This window comes from Sparus aurata, chromosome 8 (assembly GCF_900880675.1).
Source record: "Sparus aurata chromosome 8, fSpaAur1.1, whole genome shotgun sequence".
Lineage (NCBI taxonomy): Eukaryota > Metazoa > Chordata > Actinopteri > Spariformes > Sparidae > Sparus > Sparus aurata.
This window is the reverse complement of record NC_044194.1, coordinates 29,398,992-29,409,336: the sequence shown is the minus strand read 5'-3', so window position 1 is coordinate 29,409,336 and position 10,345 is coordinate 29,398,992.

The window sequence follows — 10,345 nt, the reverse complement described above, 5'->3', positions numbered from 1 at the left end:
TGCTAATTACTCAAATTGCCCAACATGCAACTTTCAGCAGTCAAGCTTAATCTCATTTGCTAAACCTATAGATGACATTTTAAAAATAAAAGTTCATAGGAAACCACATTTCTGGGTTTAGTATGGGCCATATAGGGACTTCCAGTTGACTATTAGGGTACATCACCTGGAGACCATAATTATGCACAATACATTAAATCTAGATATAGACAGTTGCATGTATCAACGTGCTGGTGAAGAGGACATGTTGAACTGATGACAAAAGATGAATGGGCCATCATAATCAATTCTGGGGAACCATGAATATCCAAGGTAACTATGCACTTGAATGCATGATCAATCCCTACTGTAGCCCTTTGAATACAACTATCATGGTGGTAACATGATGATGGCACTATAACAAACTAACTACATGCAGATTTGACCCAAATTAAAATATGGCATTAAAGGGAATAAAATGTGATGAGCTCATTGTGTAAGATCTAGATTGCTAGCAGGATTACAATGGGGATTAGATACCACAGCAAGACGTCTGCATTCTTATGTCTCATGTCATTTAATATGAAATTTAATGTAAATACATCAACAAATGCAAATGCAATGATCCATTCTCAAAGGCATGATAACATCATCTTGTATACTTCAGTTTAATAGCTTTCTCTCTTTCTCACCACATTATCATGAGGCATACAGAAATGCAACAACTCTTCACACAAATAGAAAGACAGAATATCTCAAACTGTAAAAGGAGTTTCCATCCCGTGAGAACCCACTCAAGCACCAAAATCCATGTCCTTATGCGTCACTTTGATTGGTGAAGCATTTGCCCATGGGCAAGCAGGATCTCCACTGAACTGATTCATATGATTCATGTGTTTTTTAAAATGTTCTATCCAAAGTCCCTCTCCACTCAAAAATGTGTTTGGCTCATTGTTCCTTGACATGTTGGAGACTCACTGTGCAGAATGACGGATGTGCAGAGTTTAATCTGGAAGGCTGTTCTCACAATCATCTGCTCGCTCTGAGTTCACCTTAATTCCGAGGTCAACATGTGTATGTCATTGCAGGACAATTAGTTCAATCCAAGCCAATCATGGTCCGATTTGCACCTTACACAAGTGTGATGTGGAGATTTGAAACTTTCAGTTTACATTCACATACAGAGCCTGAGACATTATGTGTTCAACAGGTAAACATTTAAAACAAAAATAATTGCATATGAGAAAAGGGTGCTATATAGTGTAATTTTAAAGAACAGTCTTACTGTGTATACGTTTCTAAGGAAATTATCTGGAAAAGGGTCTTTAAAGAGTTTTAATTATTACACTATTGAGCTACACTATTTCTTTGAGATGTACTCACTTTGTGTCTGCATTTTGATTGCATTTAGAAATCGTGTCTCTATTGCATCTTGCAAGTTTGAGTCAGTCAGCAGAAAGAATGTCCATATGTGCGCATGATGTCCAAATCTGTGCATCATGACTACCATATGGTTGGATTAGGGAAAGATTGTGCTTATCATTAATAAAAGGGTGAATGTTAATTGGAAAGATGGGAACTCAGGTCTCCTACAGGACATGAAGATGCACTACGTGACATCCACTACACTAAAACAGTACTTCCTGCAGTGGCATCTAACAATGTCATTAAATGTACAGTAAATTGAGGGGCCAAATTGTGCAAAATGGATACCAGTCCCTGTGATACTGCACAAAAACCAACACATCTTCAAACCATTTTCCTGAACAGGTCTATTGCCAGTGACTCTCAAAATCATCATGACAGTTGCAGTGTATTATTATAGAAGAGATGCAATAGATGCAGTGGCTAGTAGCTCCTTCAAATTATGCTATATTTATGATTTGAACCTTACTACTGAAACACATATTTATATTTTTGTATATGGTTAACTGTTTATACGTTTTTTAATTTGTGTAGCACGAAAAAGTTTATGAACTTCCATTATGTAATGCAACCCCGTGTTGTATAATGACAAATTCATTTCCTTTTATACCATGGTCTGGAGGAATATTCGATTCTGATTGGCTGTGGGGTGTCCATTAATCCCTGATATATGGACACCTACTAAGTTCCAGTCAAATTGTCCGTTCACCGCTCTTAATTAATGCGCTAGCTGAAAAACTTTATATTTTGAATGTAAAACGCATGAAAATATAAATTAATGGTCTTAATTTCTTTTCTTTGGCAAGTGAAAATGGTAAAAGCGGTTGCCTCTGCGAAGTCCATTAATTCCTGATTATGGACACCTCGTTGGGCATTTTCCCTTACGTATGTCATACTTTTTGCCTTGTACCTTGTCCGAGCCACAGATGTGCCTGACCTTCGTTGTATGGTCACAGTTTGGTAAGAAAACCACTTGGTTAGGTTTAGGAAAACATTGTGGTTTTGGTTAAAATTAAGAAATTACACATGTAACTTACATAAACACGCATGAAGATACATATGTGTGCAGTTACATACCTTACTTAGGTTCCATTATGGATATGATGTTTCTTAACTGCAGTAGTAGCTGCACACCAGACATAACAGCCGTCTCCGGAGTGAATATTCCGTCTTTGTTTTACCCAACCATCCATCCCATTCTCCTCTTTATGCAGAGTTTGTTGCTCTTTATTTTACACGACCTTACTTCCCTCTTGCCTGCCATAATACTGACTGTGGCCACTGAGGTCCCTGCCTAACAATAAACCTAATATGAGTTCTAACACCCTGCTTGCGCAGTTGGTTCGTTTTGGCTGACAGAAGCCCATTACACTCATGAACAAAACAAAAATTGTAATCCCTTACAACACACTAACATCAACCCTACTGTAGTATATGTACCTTATACAGTAAAACTAACACACTGTCAGCTCACAGGCCAAAATATATATATATTATCTGAATATGATAATTCAGCCTGTCTTGGGCAAAGATATAAATAACAGGAAAACAAGGGCATTTGCTGACCTGCTGACCCCTCAGTTCCACTCCCGAAGCTGCTGCCAGTTAGCTCTTACTGCTACTTTTTAGTTAGTGTTTTTCTCCAACAGGGGATGAGGAAGGGAAAAAAAGCCAACTTGAGGAAAGTTTCCTTCCTCACGCACAGATTGCTGACCCAGTCCTTTTTCAAATTATTTTCAAGCATCGCTCTCCAGAATCTGTCCCCCTTGGGATGATGCTGCTGCAACACTTTTTTGATAAAGAGACTCAACTTGGCTACCAAATCAGGAAATATGAAAGGAGATGTCCGTAGATGCTTATTTCTGTAGATAACACGCATTAATCCATGACGACATGAGCAAAGTTTGTTGTCTTATGTCATGCAGTGCCTCCTCAGGACTTCTAACCACCTGGAATATCAGCTTACATATTAAGAAACAGAATTATATTTTAATATCAGCATATGAGTCCCACAGTCTCTGTGCAAAGTACAACAGCAGCATATTTGCAATATGCTCAATGTTCCTCTGAGACCGCCCCAACAGTGTTTTCTTTTGAAGTCTCTGCTTCTGTTTCGAAAACTTTTTGTTTTTGCTAGAGGTAATATTCCCCTCCATTCATCATGAATGATCCCAGCCAGAGAGAGGAAATTTCTGCTTTTCCTGCAACACTGGATTGGTGAAACCTTTAACTGAACTGTGACAAACATTACCTTGAATCCCATAAACCAATAACATGCTGTTAGAGGCAAAATCTTTAGATGGATTCTTGCAGGAAATGTAGATGTATAAATCATGACTGAGCAGAAGAAAATGCAACCCGGCAGTCAAATATTAGGTGAGATGTGGAGATGGAAAATGTACATCTACATGTGTATGTGTTTGTATGTGAGAGAAAGAGAGAAAAATTGGTACAAATGTGTAGGCATTCACATGCTAACGTTGTGCTGATTAGGCAGACACCAGCATTTCTGGACCTAAGATATGGCATCATGAATGTCTCCATTTGTATATTCATGTCAGTTCCACCTGGATGAACTCTGCAGCACTTTGTTACGTACACAAACCCACAGCCAAAAGAACTCCAGATACACTGACCCACCAGTCAAGTCGGGTCTATTTTTCCCTCTGACTGTCTTCAATCATTCATGCTATTTTTTCAAGTGGCACAAAGATCAAAACTCCATCCAGTATCCTAAAGTACATTGGTGACAATCAGTGTGAAAGTCAGTGTGGCCGTGAGCTGCGGAAGCATTGTGTTAATGTCAAAAGATTTTCTTCGTTGTCACTGGGATTTTCTTTTGAGGTCAGTCCAAACATTATAAAGAATACAAAAGATTTTGTTCTGAATGGAAATACTGAGAAAAATCAGGTGCAGGTCTTTTTGTCACTGGAACTGAGATGGCAGTAGAATTGGAACAATGACAGTCATCAGAATTTCCACAATCATATTCATCCGGATACACAGCATGGCCATTAAAACCTGACACGTTCTTCTCCATCTCATTCCTTATGTGTATTCCTCTTATGCAGTATGTGATTGTTAAGGGGATATTAGATCTCAGAGCTGAATCCTTGTTGCTCAGTCTGTGAGAGCTCCTACGAATGTAACTTTGTAACTATCCGCTACAGACTTGCAGTATCTGCTGGCTCATGTATGCACGGTGCTACTGCAGTATCACAGTCAAACAGAGCACACATCTCATGACACTAGCAGAAATGTAGTAATTAAGCTAGCCTTAGTGAATGTGGGTGTTAGTCAATCTCACAACGCCAAACATTGACATGCTGTAGAAAGTTAGATGTCCATTTTTCCACACAGCAGGCCAACAAAGGGGTTGATAAAATACTGAGAACCTACTAAAACTCTTAATCCAGAGAAATGCACACAGCCTGTTTTTTTAGATACTGTGCCTCTAAATGAGCCCGCAGGACGTTCTTATTGTTGTGATGTCAAAAACATGTGCAGAGCTGATCAATCGGAGCAGACTGGGCTTTCTGACAATGGGACCTTAAAATAACAGCTGTAAAATCATTTTGATGGTACAGTGTCTTGTAATAGGCTGAATGGTGTCTCTGTCTCAGCCACTTCGCCCCTCCGTCACTTGTTTCTGCACTATGTAACTTCAGTGAGAGGGAAGGATCACAGCTTAACAGACAGGTTTACTTTATAATACAACTTTTCAACACAACTTTGTGAAGACCTAATGATTTTTTTAGTTAGCACAGAATGAGCGTGCATGATTTCTTGCATTGTGTTCCAATGAAATATGTAAATTGGACTTCCAGTCAGGAATCGTGTAGAACACCCAGCACAGCTGATGCCAGATTAGGGCGTACTCTCAGTCTTGTAGTGGTCTATTGTTGTCATACCACTCAAAGTGCAAACCTTATGAATTTAAGGTATCCGACCTCTAGTAGCACTATGAAGCTGTATTTCTTCAGTGGTCCCACCACATGCACATGGATGACACAATGAACAGTCCTACCAAGGGTGACACAATATTCCACTCATCGACAGGTGATGGTAATGCTCGAAGAAATGCAGCAATGAGCCACCAACAAGAAAACTGCTAGCAAGTACACACTGATTTTACCAATGCAGTGTTAAAATATCAATGAAAAGTGATGCCTTTCCCTGATTGGTTGTTTTAGCTGTCTACATACATACATTTGGAATAAACAGCATTGGTAAGTTCTGAGAGGATCTTACTAGATCTATTACCAGGTGAAAAAAAACTTTTATTTTTTTTTACTTTTACTTTATCACGTCCTTAATGTAGTGAAGGAGTAAGAAAAAAAGAAAATGGGCAAGGCAGGCCCTGAAAGAGAGGACTGAGAAAGAAAAGTAGAGAGCAAAAAGAAAAAAGGATCAAAGGAAGCAAAAGAACATTTTCAGGGGCACTGATTCATCCGACTGACTTTCTGTTATGATGAAAAGTCTCACCAGAGCCACTGAATGAAAAAGTCAAAGCAATGTTCCGGACACGACTGCGCTGCATTCAAAGCTGTATCCAGAGGTATGCAGCAGCGAGGCCACTCATACTCAGTCCTGAAGAAAGTGACACTGTGGAGAAGCTAACGATAATGACATTCTATCAATGAGCTGATGCAATTTTTGCAGAGAGACGGCACACATGCCAGTCAGCCAGGCAGACAGGTTTGTTCTCAGAAAATTTTAGATAGGGCTTTTTTTAAATTGCCATCTTATCTGCAAAGATTAGCTCTAGTCTTACATCCAATCATGACTTCACATCCAGAAGTTTTGCTTTTGCAATTTTTCGTTTCACACTTTTAATATAAGGTGAGCAGATTTCTGAAATTGAAACCAGGGACATTTTCTTTTCTCCTTCCTCTCCTCAGGCTGTTTTTTCTTAGGTTTGGGGGATTTTTCTGCAGCTGTTTCTCCAGTGAGTAAGTGACATGATCAAACTTGGTCTAAACAAGCACAACATTATTAAGATGTTAAGCGATGGGCTCTCTCTTGTTTTTTCTCTAATGTGTAAAATATTATTTAACTTTGTGGTCTGACAGGCCATCAAAAAGGGGGACTGTCCCTGGAAAACATTGACGAGCTCTATCATGTTCCTCTGCATCTCTTTTCAGCCATAATATTGGATGCTGTAGCTCTGTAGATGGCTAGGTAGGTCGGTCAGCCTCTCCATGCATTTGGGACTGATTAACAGCCATTGTTGACTTGTCTGGTTTAAATGTTGGTTGTTGTTGTTGTTGCTGCTCCAACATTATGTATGAGGTCTTTAATAATTTTTATTATAAATATTTGAGAGATGACGATGATGAGAGATATAGTTGTTTATCAAATTGTATTTCTAATTAGTAAGTGGTTTGACCTTTGGTGTGCCTTGGGTACAAACGTTTAAAAACCACTGGGATACGATGAAATATTGTGAATGATGAATACTGATGACTTTGGTGTCATGTCAACATAAGGAAAACATTTGTGGTTTTAAGTAAATCTTCTCAATACAACTGAGTGGACTAGCATGAAACAGAGATCCATGTCATGTAAGTAACGCCACAGTCTTTTAGGCAATTCTCCCCACTTAGGGGCCATCTTGGTTACGCCCCAGGGGGATAGTGGGATGAGAGCCATAACTACTGTCACAGGGAAGGGAACAGCCATCTTAGGTGCTTCGAGCTACATGCTGACATTCTCATAAGGAGAATGCTAACAGGCTGAAACAAGCAGATAAAATGTATACCACGTGAAAAAATAAAGCTCTTCGACTGATCCTTCGATCGGGATAACTTCGTGTTGTTGTGTTTATAACACATACTGTAATCATTATGGGAACTCCTCGGTCTCGCAACTCCTGCTGTCCGGCAGTTCTGCACTTCTGTGCCTGTCCCAAAACACAGCTGGTCGGCGTTGCCGGACAACAGCTGGGGGAACAAAACTGCACTGGAGCCGGAACGCTGTGGACATGCATCCAGTGAAATCTTTGGGTAACATGTACAACTGAGGCTGACGGGGATGTCATCAGGGAAACTAAATGTCAGCCTCATGGTGGTGCTTGATGAAAAGTCTGGTTATCACCAAATCACTAGGATTCATCATCTGGGACCTGTCTGTCATTTCAATTCAACAACTATAGTTGAGATATTTATGCACCAAAGTGATGAATGGACAGATCAACCCCAGCGACCAATAATGCCATCCATATAATGGGAGCTGTCAAGAGCATTGTAATGGAAGTGTGGTGAGGAAGAGGACGAGTAAAAAGAAAACAACAATCAGAATACATTTAATAATCGACGTGTTGATTAGCTGGAAGTAAAGCGACACCAGACTGATAACAGAGCAGCTGATTGCCATTGTTCCAAATGTCAGCTCTATTATTCCATTCTGTGGAAGACATACAGTACAGGTCCTGGTAGTGTTTCAAGATTTGATGAGGTCGAACTACATTTGAAACATCGCTCTCTCTTCTCATTAGAACTGTGAGCTGAGTGATTATTTCTCCCATTCCCTCTTAACATTTCATTCAACATTATAAAGTGACTCAATTGTGTTATATTTTTGCTCCTGGCAGTCCTTAATTGGTGATCACAAGACACGAGCAACTTCCTGGGAATCCTTTGGCTCCATCAGCACTTATTGAACACAGCCGGGTGTCATTACACACCTGCTTTACCTGCACTTACTTTAATTCAGTTCTCTGTCAGTCCTCTGAATCTGAATCATTTTACTCTCAGTCTTTTCTCCCATCTCATTCTGCGGGCTGCTACTAACACTGCCTCCCCCCCCCGACACTGCCTCACCCCATCTATAGCTTGTTAAATTTGATTGACAGAGCCAGATATTTGTGGTGTCAAGGCAGTGAGGGTTTGGAAATGGAACAGAGATGTCCACGCATGGGGACTGCATGGAGGTAATATCCATATATACATCCTTTCACACTTCTATATCTTTACCCATTTGTCACAAGTGATTAATTTAGCTTCAGGAGGTGTGAGAGCCTGTAAATTATGCTTCATGCTTTATAATGATTTTGACTAAGTGCGGCAGACTGTCACTTTGTAATAGATGTTGGGTCCCTATAATTTGCTGGCAGACACACTGTTGCATGGCAGTCAGACGTTTCGGGGCGGTGACTTCCACCGGACCAGTGCCACGCTCCAGCGAGAAGAAACAGCCGAGAAAAAGGAAACAGACTCTATTGTGGGACTGTTTGTGTCCTGTCTTTTCACTTGAACATGCCAGTATGTCATTGGCATGTCATCATTTTCCAGGATTCCACCAGAATTCAATCATGCCTGCGAGCAGCCAACTCCGAATCATTTCCATCTCATTTTCTTCGGACTTATCTTCGTCTTATTCATGAAACACAGCTCCACCGTTCGGACACCTCCCGTAGTTATACAGACAATAAAACTGATCACCAGTGCGCACATTGCTTTGTAAGTGGGTCAAATTAGATTGCATGCCAATTATCAGTAATTGCTAACCTCCATAGACTTTATATATGTCTGTCACAGTTTTAGCTTGTGAATGCTCACACAGAAGTAATTATGCCTAAGAGATTTTCCATTGAATTCTATTATACTAGTTTGATTTAAAAGGTCACAACTAATGCAAAGTTTTTCTATCATGTTGAATCAGTGTGAATAAATTAGATAACTAGGCGTGTGACTGAATACAGGAGACAGATGAAATGCATTAGTTTTGTGTCACACTTGAATAATAAACACTTGAAAAACACATTCTGTTTATGAAAAAAAGTTCACCTCACATTTATATGTTATAATTGAATAAACTCAAAAGCTTTATGCATAAATCTGCATTCATTTAATTTGATTTGTATTAATCATTTAATTTATTCTCATCATCAAGGCATAATAGAAAAGATTTATAAAACTGTAACACTTTACATTGAATTTACATTTACATAAGATAGCATGTCATTAAAATGCTAAAAGTCAACATTTCATGCACAATTTATGTAAATACTGGTTTTCCTCTGCATGGCATGGTTTGTACCCTTTCACATATGACATGATTAGTTGTAGATATTGCTTTTTGTCATTTATTAGAGAGCCCAGTAGAGAGGCACAGGGGTAGCAAAAAATGAGATGCAAAAACAGGTTGACAGGGGACTTAAACATTGAACAGTATGGTGTGACCTAACCCAGTGGCTGGGGTGGGAGGTAGGTCTGCACAGTGATCACAGCATGGACACATTTATAACAGGACTCCCTTTTAAAGCAGATTACGAGTCTACACCAAATGTGACAACAACCACAACAAGGACAATAAAACATGATGAGGCATATCTCACCCTCAGTTTTACCAGTACAATGGGGGGGCTAAGGAGTGAGACATTACTGATCAGGCAGCACAGAGGCCACTAACAAGGCTCACTTTTAATATATATTTTCCTTGAGTTTCTCTTTTACACTCAGTGCCAACTACACGATGTGAAAGCACAGCACTGAACAGAGACTGATTGAAAAGTATTAACAAGACGATTGTTTCAGCTTCAACGCACGTCAAAGCATTGTGCCTGACAAGGGGAGAAAATGAGCACGTCCACCCGGTAAACACCCATGACTATTGCACATTGATGCTGGAGTAAGTGCTGATTATACACATTCAAATTGAAAGAAAAAAAAGAAAGAAAAGAAACATAATGGCAGTTCATTAGAGTTAAGAGTGAAAGGGGCATAACTGTAAGATCTAAGACAGTAGCCGATTTGAGGGGGGACACCGCCCCCCTTGTTAGCTAAATGACCAAAATTCATCGCCATTGTTAACCTGCTGCCCCTCTCCATCCCCCCCAGATCACTGATAGGCATTCCTGAATTCTCACAAGACCTACTCCGGCTCTGATTCGTTCTATGGACAACCAGAGGGAGGACGGAGTTCAATGGGCCATAATGTA